This window comes from Pleuronectes platessa, chromosome 10, assembly GCF_947347685.1.
Source record: "Pleuronectes platessa chromosome 10, fPlePla1.1, whole genome shotgun sequence".
NCBI classification, from domain to species: Eukaryota; Metazoa; Chordata; class Actinopteri; order Pleuronectiformes; family Pleuronectidae; genus Pleuronectes; species Pleuronectes platessa.
This window is the reverse complement of record NC_070635.1, coordinates 10,072,115-10,087,922: the sequence shown is the minus strand read 5'-3', so window position 1 is coordinate 10,087,922 and position 15,808 is coordinate 10,072,115.

Below are 15,808 nucleotides of genomic sequence, written 5' to 3'. Positions count from 1 at the left end.
GAGTAGTCTCCAATCTGTGAGTAATGATGTCATATTTGTACACACAAACCCACACACACGCTCACACAATCAGATGAATGCTCACAACGTCTCCCTCCCTCTGGCTTTGAGAACACACCTCGGTGGGATGTGGATGGACCCACCCTCTCCCAGAAGATGCCAGTTGTTTGGTCAATAGACTCTGCCTCCCTGTCCTCATTGGCTGTTGGCTTTTGAAACTGGATTGGTGGACTGCTCCTGGGTGTCGGAGAGACTGCCCCCTCTTTTTCCCTTTGGTAAATCAGTTGATATGAAAAGCAATGCAGTCACCTCTCCCGTGCCCTCAGTCTGCCTGATAACCTTTCACTGGGCAGCGAGGACAGTGCTATTTATTTGCCCTTTGACCTCATGACAACATCAGACCCATCTAGCTCTACCCCAGGACCATCCACGTGATGTCATGTTTTACTAGAAACTCTTTTAACCGGTCCGATTGAACAGGAACCACTTCTCCTCCTCCCTGTCGGAGCTTGTCGTGCATTTGAACAACAAACTGAACTTTGAGAAGAGAAATAACAATAAGAACAAAAAAGACATGTAGCAGGTTTTCTTTGACTGTCTTTTCTTTTCTTTCCTACTCAGACTTCTTTCCCCATCCCCTCTTTTTTAATCTATCAATATATTTCTCTCACTGTGTTAGTGTTTTTAATAAGGAGCAGGCTGGATGTGGCTAGTGTTGGAAGTGGGAATGATTCAACAGCAGTGCCAAATTTCCACTCAAGAGCTTTTAAGCAAGATTGGTTTGTCAAGCAATTTGTTTTCGTAGTATGAAGCCCCCATCTTTCCTTTCCACATGTGAGCCACACATAATTCACCATCATGTAAGTGGATCAAGGGGATGATTGGTGCAATATCTGTAATTGGCACTAGATGGCTGCATAATATTCAAATAAGCTGTGGAGACAATTGTGCATTTCAAAAGCTCTCTTAGGATATTATTGTATTACACTACTATATTGCATCTTTGCAGAGTTTGTAGATGATGGATTATATGAAGCACAATTCCTCCTTGTATTTTTCAGAACATACGGCCCGAGTTGTAATTGCACAATCTGCAGGTAACATATTTTTCGTACGTGAAAAGCTATTTAGTTAATCTTAACTCATGTTCCAGATTATGTCGACAATGTAATTCACTGTAACCAAGGTTCAAGTCACAGTACCACACACAATTGTGCTGAGGAAACGATCTGGTACTTTGACTATTTCCTTTCGGCAAATAAGACTGAACGATATACTGTGAATGTTTTTACGTTCCAGGTTTTAGGTGCACACGCAGTAGCTGAGACTTCACTGAAGGCAGACAGTAATAACTCCTGTTATCAAGATTTTTCAGACGACTGTTTGACTTTGAGCAATATTCCCATCTTCAATGTGACAGGGATGTGATGGCACTTCTGTTTGCATCTGAGACATTGTAACTGTTTGTCCTCTATTTTAAAAATGAGATCATTTGTTTCAGCCGGAGTCAGATGTTTTTTCTTACAGCTAGATAGATTTCACCTATTTCAATCAGATGTGATTGTTATAATGAGTTAAAGTCTGCAGCACCTGGCTCCGGCTGACCAATGTGCATGTGAAAAGCTGCGTGTTCGACAGAGTGCGGTGAACTGTAGCACTGAACCTTCTGTGAGCTGTGCCAAAAGCCATCTACTTTATAAACGGTGCCAATGTTGCAAACATTGCGACGCACACACACTCTGGACTTTCATAAGGTCAACACATCCACTTCATCCCTCACACTAAGACCAGCCACAGCCCAGCTCTTCTTATTGTAGTTGAATGTAGCTTTGACATGATGTAGCAAAAGAACACCCACTTTTAGACTTTGTAGCTTTTTGGATGCTGTTGATAAAGGCTCGAAGGAGGGGGGGTGGGGGCGGGTTGACCTGCGATGTGAGGGACTGTGCGTTGTGTTTGTGCATGTTGTCACAGATCGAAGGGTTAGTCGACCTTCTCAATTCCCTTTTGGACTCCTTTGCCTTTCAGTGAGAGCAGACTGTAACTTTTATTACCTGCACATGCATTGCTTTTTTCTAGGTCTGTACGGGGCAATTTTTTAAAAGCAATCTGTCTTTGTTTTTTGGTTTGTTTGTTTATTTTGAGAAATGCTTTTGCCGTTACCCATCTTTTGGAAAACTCCGGCGTCATTGCATGTTTTGCTGAATGAAATCTCAAAGGTTTGTGGCAGGAGGGTTGTGTAGTTCAACTGTAGCAAATGCTTAGGACCCAGGGCGGCCACCTCTCAGTGAGGTAGTGCGCTCGCTTGACTCTGCACCCCGACAGTGGAACCCAGGGCACCAGTTCGACTGCTTCACGTGTAGTAGAACACAGTCATTTTTCGACCAACCAACAGGGCTTAAACCTGGTATGTCATTGAGCATTATTGATTTCTACTGAGGCGCTAATACTTAAGTCTGTGACTGCATGAACAGAAGTGACTCTTAAAAAACCCTCTGGCTTATTTTGTTTTCATTATTTTATTAAATGCTGAGAAAAAAGAATATATTAAAATATACTATGTTTCTGAGAATGTACCATGTTATACTGTGATTTAACTGAGATTTTATTGTATTCAAATATCATTTGAATTATATCATTTATATATAAAGAAATATATCTGTACAAATAAATATATACATATATATACATACAGGTATATATATATATATTAGTTAAGTTTGGTATATTTGGAGGAAGTGTTAGATGAAATAGTTTTAAATGTTTTAGCTTTGTAGCGATTCTAGACACTGAAATCATTTTTGAATTTCGATTCCTCCTATATGACTGTGAAGACATTAGTGCCTGTGACAAAAAAGACAAGTAAAGTCTAAACTCTATTCATCTATATCTACTATAGCTATCAGTCTGTCACTCCTCTCGTACTACCTAACATTTCTTTGTGACACTCGCTGCTTTCACACATCAGTATGTTTCTCTCACACAGTCTGCTGTCTCTTTTGCTTTCTCCTCCTCTGCGGTTCTTTCTCCTGTTTTTTTCTTTTCATTAGAAAGCTAAGTACATCCTCCACCTCTCCTCTTTAAAAGTTTTATCACATGGTGATCCCGTCACTTTGCTGATCAACACATCCATTGGCCTTTGCTTTTCTCCCCCTTTGATCCCTTTTCTTTTTGAGTCAGCTCATTCTTCTGTCTATCACTTAGCAAAAAACAGAGACCAGTAGATACTGTGTTCTTGCTCCTTTTGACTGATTGTTGATGATGATGATCAATTAATTGATTGATGAAATAATTAATGAACATTGTTACTATTACTGATGTGACTGAAGTGTGTATCTGACGACCACGCCACTGTAGCAAGTCTGGGCTGCACCACACCACCAGCGAGCAAATGAGGCCACAGTTGCTATGGTGTTGCCATGACATTTTCATGGCGTTGCCATGGTGTCCTCTGCACCGCCACCACCTGGTGCCTGCTGGGTAATATAGCATAATGTCCTTCACTTTCCCCCAAAGCACTGGTCAAAGATCTGCTCTGCGCCTGTCTGCTCAGTCCTGACCTTAATCAATGGGAGGTGAAATATTTAAAAGCTGACTTTGGTAGAGTGCCGAGGGGCAGCATGGTGGTGACTTGTCTGCTGTCCATGCTGATCTAGACTGGACTGGTTTGGCTTGAAGTGGCTCTGATGAAGTGTTCGTATCATGCTGATCTCCTAATCTTTAAATCATCCCCCTGTGCTGCCCTGCATGCTCTCCCAAAAGCTTCATGTCACCGAAAGCCTGAAACCAGTCGTGGGCAGTAGTCTAATATTGAATGTGTGTGTTTCATGTCGAGAGGGTGCATGGCATGTGTGTGTTTTGCATGTGCGGTGATCACATGTAAGTCCATTGCAGTTTGACTCTGGTGCTTTCTTTCGCCCATTTTCTGTTTTCCTTCTCCTGCTATTTCTGAAACACACAGTTTGCTTTGCATGGATATTCAACACACAATGCGTAGATCACTCAGCCAATGATCCTCATCTTCCTCTAGCCCTCACTAAGCTGCGATCTAAAGCTTTGCCTCAAGTAGTGTGATTATCCCACACAGGCACACATGTGCCGTCACAAACACACGCACACACTCTCATTTTTTTTGAAATTCCAGAGTCTTTTGTAGGAATCTCAGTTCAGAGATTTGGTTACTTGATGAATTTCGTACATCCACAAAGACTGCTGTGCTTGTTTTGATCCATCTGTCCCTTGGGTTTGCTGTATGGTCCCTGCACTCTGCTTAGAGCTGTCCTGCCTGTTCTGATCCATCAATTCCTGTTTCGTGTCGTCAGATCCAATTTGTTTTACTTTGCTGAATTGCTCCTCTTTTTGATTTACCTTGCTCGTCTAATCTGCTTTGATTTATCGGAACCACCGTTTGGTCAGACTGTATGCATTAAACAGTCCAGTCCAGCCTAGTGCAGTGTGCGCCAGGCTAGTCGAGCACCTGAGTTTGTAAGAGATCCCAGTGCAGCCTCAAGCTCATCCTCTCTCTCTCTATTGCCCCACGACCGGTGAAGCAATATGTGTGGCGCTCCAAAATTCAAACAGGGTCCTCATTGGCTGAATCGGCCATGAATTATATCAAGGAAATACAGGAGGGCCACACATTGTACTCACCAGGTCTGGGGCTTGCATGTTGCACCACGAAAAAGCTTCTCCAACCACAGTGACAGGGCACATATACCCACAGAAACCAGAGTGTGTGTGTTTTCAGTATTGTACAAGGCCCAGTTCTGCTCTAGTGACCTCGCCAACACACAGGCCTACTTACGGGTTGCTAAGGCGGGTTGCTAGTAGGGTGATGTTGCTCCTAGCCCAGACTGGTCTGGTCTATGCCCTAATTTAACTGTGTTAGTTTATTTGACATTGTCTGTCTGGGGTGGGGCTGGAGGGTCAGTGCTGCACTTACTTCCTGAGAATTGCTTCATAAAATATGATTCTCTTTAATTAATGCCGGTGGTGCTGTGTCTCCTTCCAATTCTTGTGTCAAGAATGCAATTATAAATAAGGGGATTCAAGATTGTGTTCGTACAACGCAACCGTGTGTCTGTGTTTGTGTGTGTGTTTGTGTGTCTGCGTGTCTGTGTGTCTGAGTAAGTGTTTTTTTTGTGACAGTATTTTCCATACAAGCTATTACCCAGTCAGAACTCCTTCAAAGTAAATTTATGGAGAGTGGTGTCTTTGGCATTCTGACAGGCAGTACTCTGCCAAATTGTGTGTGCGTGTGTTTGTGTGTGTTCGTTTACTTATATCTTTGTCAGGACAATTTTAAGCAAAGACCCTACAGAGTGAGGACATTTTGAAAAGTGAGGACATTTTGAAGGGTCCTCAGTTTTTCAATGGGCTGTTTGAGGGTTAAGACTTGATTTAAGGGTTAGCTAAGATAGGTAAGGTTAGGGTAAGGGGCTAGGGAGTGTATTATGTCAATGAGTGTCCTCACAGAAGCACAAGCATGTGTGTGTGTGTGTAAATATGAATCATTCATTTTAAGCTGAAAACATCAAGACGTGTTCCAAGGTTAGATTTAGGTTAGGTTAAGGTCAAGGTCTAGGTTCAGGCAGGTAGTAGTTACGGCTAAGAAGTAAATCTCCAGTAAATGAATTCAGTTCAACGCGATGTCCTCTGAAGTCAGAGAGACATAACTCTTCCTCTGTGTGTGTGTGTGTGTGTGTGTGTGTGTGTGTGTCTGTCCTAGGTATATCTCATGTTGTGCAGACCTGTTCATGTAATGGGGATTTGTATCTTCTTCAATTGGACAAAAACAACTCCCTGTAATCTGAATTATTGTTAAGGTGAAGACATTAGAACACGTTTTAAGGTTAGGGTAAGTATTCAGCAAATGAATGTAAGTCAACACAATGTCCTCTGAAGTCACGGAGACATAACTCACGCTGTGTGTGTGTGTGTGTGTGTGTGTGTGTGTGTGTGTGTGTGTGTGTGTGTGTGTGTGTGTGTGTGTGTTCGTGCGTGCGCGCTCGTGCATGTGCATGGCTGCTCACACATATTTCTCCGGGAGGTTTCTCACCTCTTGTCAGACTTATTTGGCTTTGATGTGGTTGGAGCTGACCGAACATAATCCACTTCTTTCACCCTCAAAGAGAGCAACACAGCTAACACTCTGCCTCAACCCTCAACTTCAGCCAACGTGCCGCGGCCCCGGCAGAGCCGCCCGAGCAGCTCTCTTTCCACCACACAACAAACAGGTGTGATTCTGCTGATCAGAGCAGAATCTTAAACAGACCTGTCCCCGGTGCGGCTTCCTGGGAAGTCGTCCAAAGACCCGTGTAGAGCGATATTTGCACTACAGCCAGTCATTTTTATTCGTTTTGGTTTGTTTGTTTTGGCCTTCACGGTGAGAAGTTAATTTATCAGGGGAAGATAAAGTCAAACAGAGAAAGATAAAGAACATGAGATTAACTTTCGTCGACCTTTGTGGAAAAAATCTTTTATCTGATTCTCGAAGGCTGTTTTTAAATTCATTCACAGAGGCGACCCCGGTTCTTTAAAAATCATGCTCGGCCAAGCATTAAAAATAATATCTGAACAGTACCTGACACAGGATATTCTGCAAGAGTGTTGATGGGGATATTAAATATGTTTTGTTCTGCTCCCTGTGCGCCTGCGATCTGCTAATTAGCCATGCTTTGTCAGTGTGATGGGCTAATGGCTAATTGCATTGTGGGGCCTCTGTGTGTACATGCGGTAATGACTTAACGCTCTAATAAGATTGAGTTACAGGCAGTCGGATCACGGTGTCCCCAAACACTGATCTGAGGTCAGTGTTATGTTTTTTCGCTCTATTGGCGATGGTGGGAGGATGGAGGGGATAAACTGATCCAAACTTGATCTCCCTTGAGGGATTTCTATCACTCGCTCTGCTTCCTGTCATTTATCTTAAGAGCTGGCTGCGGCCCGATGCCAGGGATCCTGCTGTAAGCATTATTTATGGATGTCAAATACAGGACTACACATTTCACTGCATTAAAAACCCTCCGTATCTATTGATTGCCGTTGGACGATGAATGCATCTTAAAACTGTAAAGTCTATAAGGTCTGAACTTGTCTGTTGATAAATATCTGAACCTGACCTGAGTTATCTATCTCTGTTGAACTCCTGTCTTCTTCTGCCTCCTTCATCTTTCCCCCCCCTCCCTCTGTCCTTCCGGTCCCCACTCTGCTTCTGCTCCGACTCCATGGACACACACACGTACATTACAACGACGTGCACGCTCTGTGGGAATTGAAGGAGTGCCTCCCTGCTGAGGTGCAGCAGATTGATCCTGTACTGATCTGCCACTGGCTCCCTGGGGATTTGTAACACGTCCGCGGTGCAGGGCTTAACACATTCGCTCGCTCGCTTTCCGTCTTTGTCTCTCTCCCTCTCTCTCATTCCGTCTCTGGTGACACCGACGCCGTCTCTAGCTATGCAGTGCAGTGGCCTCATGCTCCTGCTTCTCTCACCCTTCATCTCTCTCAGTGTTCTGCCAATTCTGTTCCGATGTGTTTCCTCTGACTGGCCGTCATTTCATCTATGCTCTGTCTTACTCTATATCTGTTTCTTTCTTTCTTAAAAAAACGCTCTGTCCTCCGGGTGGATCTCCCTTTCTACTGCATTTACTGATAATTTCTCCTGTTGAGGGTCTCACCGTTGTTTGTTGACACGGTTGTGTTTCTTACAATATGCTTGCAGAATACATATTTTTCGGTAAATCTATATCTCTGCACAGGCCGCACTTGCACACATGCCGTACATGTGCAGTTTCCCTTTCATCATGTGTGCAGCACCGCAGGGTTCTACAACTCATCGGCTTCATCTCTGAAGTCTGGAGAAAGGAAAAAAAGAAAACTGGCCAAGCATCCTTTCATCTCATGTGTTTTTTTTTTCTCCATCTACACAGCCAATCTCTTGGTTCCTCCATTTTCACATGAGCCACACTGGGCCACGACCAGGGATAAATGAGCAAACTGACCCACAGCTGATACCACACTGTTTGTTTGTGTGTGTGTGTGTGTGTGTGTGTGGCTGTGTGTGTGTGTGAGAAGAGGAGAATACACAAACGATTGTTGCTCTAGCATTTATGTGTTTGTATTTACTATGTTTGTGTATTTTATGTGGTAATTCAAACAATTAGTGTGTCTCCTTGTCTTAATTCACCAGGATCTGTGTGGATCTTAAGCTATTACACATATTATTCTATCGTCTGGGGTTGTACCTCATTATCTTAACTAGTCCCCATTGCCCCAATGAAATACCAAAGAAGAAACAGGAAGTGAACATGTGACAGTGACTCACACAAGATTACTGCTTGTGCACTCCACATAAAGCATTGTTACATTATGTTAAACAAGGAAAAATGTGGATCAGGGTTTCAACTAATTGGATTTTCCATTGTAGATTAAACCAGTGATTATTTTCCCAATCACAAGTGATCTTTCCTGTGTTCCTTTAGTGTGTTCAGTCTAAACTTGAATGGCATTCCTCCGCCAGGCCCGACGGACTACTTAAATTCAATCGCGCTACATCAAATTTCACCCACTTGTATTTTCATCAAGATCCATGAATTATTCCCTGAGAAACTGGTGAACATTAAAAAAAAATGTATCACGGTCTTAATGAAACTGAAAAGTAATTCTTTGATCCGCCTCTTTGTCCAGATCTGTGCCAGAATTTAATGGATTCATTCTTGGCCCATGTCCTATCCTTCCAGCAAGTTTTGGAAATCTGTTCGCTTGTTTTTGCATAATCCTGCTGAGAAACAAACAAATTAACACACAAACAAACCAACGGACAGGGAGGAAAACATACTCCACTTGGCAGATATACCAAGATGAAATGGAGGAAAGCAGCAGTTCCTCTCGTTTGAGGGGCTGGAACCTTTTTGTATGGCTGACAAACATAGTGTTGTTAATTGATTGAATTGAAATAATATACAAATCACTATATTTCCATTTTAAGTTTTTTATGCCGTGTTGGTATCTCTGTTGCACTTTTGTTTGAATATGAATTGGAATTAATAAGACAGCATGGACAGAAACATGGATCCTCATATATGTTACAGACAATGATCTACCTCCATATCTAGGACACAATAATTATTCATCCTACATCCTTGTTTGCCTCGTGTGTGTGTGTGTGTGTGTGTGTGTGTGTGTGTGTGTGTGTGTAATGCCACCTGCCTGAAGGGAATTCATCCTAGAAAACTGGGATGAAGATTAAGATATCCCAAGACTTTACCTTGTTCTCCCCTCGCCTCATTATCCAATCGTCCCTCTTACCCTGAATCTCTTGCCCTCCCGCTTTCATCCTTCCCCCTCGAGCACATTTTGTTCACAACCTTCTCTTCCTCCCCGCAGCAGTGAGAAAGGTTTTTCAGCCCACAGCTGAGGCTTTGAGTTCTAGTTAGTAGTTTGCACATACTGTGAATCGTAATACGTTTCATGTCAGTGATCTATCGGCTCGGCCACGCTCCCAAACTCATTATTCCCGCAGACCACAAACTCAACATCCGCTCAGTGTAGATAGGATTGTCTCGATACATTTTAAAAACAGATTTGGTATAAAAAATAATGACTGGTTAGGTGGTTAGATTTTGTTTGTTGCTGAATATATATATATATTAAATCAGGAGGTAATGATGTCCTGCTTGTGTCAAGGTGACTATAATAAATATTCTTATGTTAATAATGGATAACATGAGGTGAAAGGGTTTGCTTGTGGTGATGAACCCACTGAAAAAGATGGCCTGACTCTGCAGTCAGCCTCCACTCAATGTGTGTGGTCCCACGAGTCCTCAGAAACCGAATCTGCTGAACTTGGTGGAGCATTGAGCAGATAACAGAAAACAGAAAACACATTTCCATCAGGAAACGGTGGAAATCCAAACACAGTTAAAATAAAAAATAAATGTCCGACTCCAATTCATCAGGTTTCCAGAAACATACCACGACTTGAATTTTAATGCTCCTGCAGTGCTTGTCAGACCGGTAAATAAGAATCTGTTTGAGGTGATAATATATGTTTGATATTTTTACAGAATGTTTACTCTGCATATAATTGAAAAAAGTGAGTTATTACAGGTTCAGAGTTTCCCTCAAATAGTCATTATATTTCTCATAATTTGCTAGGTGGTACAAACAAACAGGAGCCACATACTGTGAAGTATATAAATAAACACAAGCTGCATATCAGAGCAACACACTGGGTGATGTAGTAATAAAGAAAATGAAGGATTATGTAATTCCTTTTTTGTTTCACATCGCATAACCATTATTTCTGACACATCACTGGTGTAATTTATGACAATAGTTATAGTAATTATATTTATAATAATAATAATGATACACTTGATTTATAGAGCATCTTTCAATACACAATTACAAGGTGCTTTACAGGATAAAGATTAAGTAGCCTATCATTGGCAGGCTATAAGACAGAAAAGCAATTTCAAGATAACGCCGCATTAGGAAACATTAGAGCCTTAAAACTCACCGACATATGACGTTTAAATAAATACAGTATATTACACATATTCCTCAGATCCTCAGGCCTCAGTCTCCCTCTGATGTCTGTGGCGCCAATTGTCCACAAACTAAAATTCATGACTTCATCCTGCAGGGTCCATTCATTTTGCACAACCCTCTTTCTCTCCGCCTGCCTGTCCATTCCGGTCCAGTGCCATTTGTTGTTGCAACGGGAGGCAGGTCAGCAGTAAAGTAAATTTGGCTTATTTGCTCCAGCGCTGTGAGCTTGTAGGCCCGTGTTGACGGGGCTCTTGTCGGCTGCCAAATGTCTCATCTGACTGGCTCTGAGGCTGCAGCTCTCTTCCAAAAACACAGCGGACCAGTCTTCATTAAAAAAAATATACAAATAAAGCAAATGGGAGCGCGGCCCGACAGGAAAGCGGTGCGAGCAAACAGAGCCAATTGGTTCTGAAGAGACAAATTTATCCGGCAGATATGATTACCTCAGACACCGCGACTCCCTTGATTCCACAAACAACAGTTAGGCAAGTCAATTTACCTTAATTTCATTGGAGGAGAAAGCCATCCAGTCAGCCAGCCAGCCTTCCATGGCCCGGGATGAAGCCGGCGCTTGATGTGAGCGAGCACTCGTTAGACGATAATGGATGTGTGTAATTGGTGAAGTGCTGATTGCCCCCCCCCAAAAAGATTCCATCAGAGGAGAATTTTCTGTTTCGTTAAGCCATGGTCAGAAATAATACGATAGCCATCTGTACCCTGAGATAGAGAAAGAGAAGGGGGGGGGGGGGGGGGCAGGAGCGAAAATGGTAGCGCAACAGCTTCCAGTGCTGTGCTGTAACAATTACAGACAGCAACGAGATGGGTTGTGGTTTTTGAGAATGTCTCCCTTGGTTGATCAGTCCTCATCTTTCTCTCGTCGCATTTCCTTTTTAACTTAACATTTTCTTAATCCTCCAAATAGCATCTGTGTGTTTATTATTCTACTGTGGACATGTGTGTGCGTGTCTGTGTGTGCGCGTGTGTGTGTTTGTGTGTGCGTGTCTTCTTGGTTTACAGCCTTAATGTATCAATGACTGGGCTCACACACACCAGCTCACTTTTATGGCCCAGGATCAAATACTGTAAAGCAGACAATGATAGGCACAAACGCACACTCTCCAACCACAAGTGCTTACTCATCACACGTTCATGTGCTTTGTTTTCCAATGCGACGATTACTATGGAGCGCACGGTCCTCGGTTCATATTGTCATATGTCCCCCCCCCCCCCCTTGTTTTTTCTCATGTATGCGAGGACGTCCTCTTCATTTATTTATGACAACAGAACAAGAAATATGGCTCACCCGAGATAAGACCAATGAAGAGTGTGAGTGTTATGGGCCATAAAATGAAGACTAATGGAAATTCTATAGAGAGAGAGAGAGAGAGGTCTAGTGCAGGTTTGTGTGCGGGGGGGAAGCCCCCTATCATTTTCCATCAGAGCCTGCTGCTGCATGACTAATGCTGAAATGACATATATCATTGTCAGATCGGGCATGTTCACACAGAGTTTTTTTAAATAAAGATACGCGCACATTGATGACAGCCTCAGTCAAACACACACACACACACACACACACACACACACACACACACACACACACACACACACACACACATTTGTGCAGCTCACAGCTAGCTCACTCTTATCTTGTAGGCTGACACCATTTTGCTCTCTAACAATCTTGCTAATTATAATTGTTAATTAATTCTCTGCCAGTGTCCTCATCAGGAGACTAATAACCTACATTTCCATTAATTAGACCTTCAACCCCTCGCACCCTCTCTCCGTCTCTCCGTCCCACTGCAATCCATCCCTCCGTCCTCTTCATCCCCCGCCTGCCTGCCTCTCTGCTCCCGCCTGCTGCTTCCCTCTCCCGCAGTCGTCCACAGACCAAGTGCACACATGGAGTGTGATTAATTGTGTGTGTGTGTGTGTGTGTGTGTGTGTGTGTGTGTAGTATTTATAATTCTCCCATTGTTGTATTACTTGCTCCTATTCTGGGACAAAAAGCTGAATCCACTGAGTTTTAGGATTAAAAGAAGAGTTTGACATTTTTTCACAAAATACTAATTTGCCTTCTTGCCGACAGCTACATGAGAAGACTCGCCCCAGCTCCCTGGTCCATAGGCTCCGCACAGTGGGCTGCAGTTTGTGGTCTGTTCATTAAATATAAAGCTGGAGCTAGATGCTAGTAAAGTTAGTGTAAAGACTTGAGACAGGTGGAAACCGCTAGCTTTGCTCCCTCTGAAGTTACAGAAAAAAAATCCCCCTACCAGCACTTCTCCAGCTCACTAATTAATAGTAGCCTAAATCTCTGTTGGTTGCCTGGCAACTGGTCCCAACCACCAAACAGTCTGGTTCGTAACCCCCGGAAAAAACAGCGCGTGGCACTTTTTCACACTTTTGTTGCAGGGTAAACAAACAAGATGTAAAGGGTTTTTGAGAGTTCGGGAGTTCGACCGTGGATCGTGTTACTTCTAAACTGTGTTGGGAAATAATGTAAAAAGTCATTTTATTGACAGAAGCTAATATTATAACTGCTTTTTTCAGGCTAAGTAATTTAAACCAGCTCGTTATTCATTTCTTGTGGCTCTCGTTAAATGGACAACTGCAGACAAATGCAGCCGTCACCCGACTTTAGAATATTGCAAATGACTGGATCAAACAATCTATCAACATAACACAATGGCCTGAGCGGCGCATTATTTTTCTCCCAGAAACATTATTTTCCCGTCGTCAGGGTCAAGGACAAGACGCAGTGATGAGTTGTAGTCGATGTGCTGGTGCGAGCAAACATGAATCATTCTAATCTTCTGAAGCACCTGGTTTGTATCTGAGAACCTGTTTATATTTCCTTTCACGCCGCTGAAGCAGTTTTAGTGCTTGATTTAAAAGCGGCAATAACGAGGCCTATTAAAACATGTCAGTTGTGTTTTACTGTTCCACTACTTCATTATAGTGATAATGGACACACTGAGAAATAAAAACTGACACTTGTCTCACACTGTGTCACAACGATAAGATGATACGGCCACATGTGCATTAATAAGAGAAAATTAAACAGACCTTTAAAAGTAAATTACTTTCTGTTGTTACTCAGTCATTTTAAAACAGTAACTCAGATACTTTGTATCAAATAAACTATCAACTATAATGATTTTGTTTGTATTACAAATTCTTTACAAACGTAATTCTAAGATAACCGGTTGCACCCATTCCTAGCTTCATATTTACAATGTAGACATACAAGTATAGATTTTCGTATCTGACTCCCTGCAAGAAAGTAAATAGGTTTACATACATTAATATTATATTGAACTTTATCTAAGACTTGGGGACAGCAGCCCTTTTCCAACTCAGCCTTCATTCAGAGGCAGACTAACTGTTACCCCAAGAATCTCATACAATCTTTATGCTAAGCTAAGTTCACCCTCTGCACGCCCTAGCTACATATTTACCTTAAACTGCGCTCAGACCTGCTCTGAGCTCAGAGTATCTGCAGCCTTTCTCTGCCTGGCCCCCGAGTAGAAATCCAGGAGAAGTTGATGTTTGAACACAGCATGGGATCCCCCGCTGGATTCACCGAGAGAGAGTGGAGGGCTTGATGACGATTCTAACAAGCGACAGACGCAAAAACGAGATGTCAAGAAAGTTTGTGGTGATAAGGGCCGACACTGGCTTCTGTGATTTACGCAGAGGAATTAATACGTTACTTCCTTCCTCTTCCTGCTGCTCCAACTCTCGCCTGAATAATGCGGAGGATTTGATGCTGTTGCGAACGAGTCTGTGCAGCAAACCTCCCGCTGCGTTGTGCATGTGTGAAAGGCAAACTCTGTTAAACTCTGTAGCCAATTCTCCCGACTTCTCCCGTGGTTCATGTCTGAAAATGTGTATAAAGACACACTAACAGTGGTGTTTCTGACTCTGGGCAAGGAGGTGAACAGGTTCATCAAATAAATGTGTGAATGTGTCAATTTAAGACTTGGTTTGTGGTTCATGTGAACGAATGTAAATCTGTATGTTTGTATGTGTGCATATATGCATGTGTGTGTGTGTGTGTGTGTGTGTGTGTGTGAGTGTGTGTGTGTCATTGACGGTACGTGGTCGATAGCCAGACAAACGGCCCCTCTCTCTTCCAAACGACAGGTCCCAGCAGACTGAGCTGACCTGGTTTCAGTGCACAGCGGAGCCGAGTTATCGCGCCACCGCTTGCTCTGATCTCAGAACAAATCTTAAACGCGCGGAGCTTCCTGTAACTGCGCTGTTGCAAAATAGATCAACAGGCCTGTTTATTTCACAGGCCCGCTCCACGCTTCAGTCGTCTTGGATCTGCTGCAAAGCCCTGCCACTTTCAGCAGTTTATGTCCACTTTGGATCAGCCATTTCATGGAGTCTCCACCCGAGAAGCTCTCTGCTCCTTTTCGCCCATCTCCTCATCTCCTCATCTCCTCTCCCCCTTTTTCCACTCGCCGTCTGGCTCGAGAGGAAGTGAGAGACAGTTGGTGCTCGCTTGTCTGTACTGTAGGCTATTGGTAGTGGCAAAATGGCAGCATCGGTCTCATCTGTCCTCCTTCCTCTACCTCCCTCACCCTCTCCTCTGAGAGAAGTAACCCAGATTTTAAAATGAATTCCCCTCAATCTTTCTCCTCTCTCTCTCTCTCTCTCTCTCTCTCTCTCTCTCTCTCTCTCTCTCTCTCTCTCTCTCTCTCTCTCTCTCTCTCTATCCTTCTCTCTCTCTCTCTCTCTCTCTCTATCTCTCCTTCTCTCTCTCCATCTCTCGTCCTCTTCTTAGTAAAAACAGAATCAATCTTGGAAAGAGAATACCACCTCTCTATCTCGTCCTCCTCCTCACCCTGCCTCTGGGTTAACGGATATTTACCAGTTCACTCTTCTCTTTTTGTTTCCTAGAAAGCTTGAGTCTCTCGGAACGTTTGTTTTGCCGTCTTATTTTTTAACGCATTTTTTCTTTATTCTTAGTTTTTTTTTATTTTGGCTGACTCTTCTCCACTGCAACGCTTCGCTGGGTTTTTCTGGCTCTTCTCTCCATCTTTCTCCCCATTTTTTTCTAAGGTGACAAGCTACAGGTGTGACACTTTAGCCTTTTGTTTGAGGTGAACCAGACAAAGAGAATAGAGAGGAGGAGAAGAAAGCTGCCCTTCAGTCCACAGATTCAGGTATTTGTCCTTTTCCTTGCATGGGTCTGTGCACAGTTTTTACAGCCATTTTTTTCCTCTTGTCCTCATTTCAACTT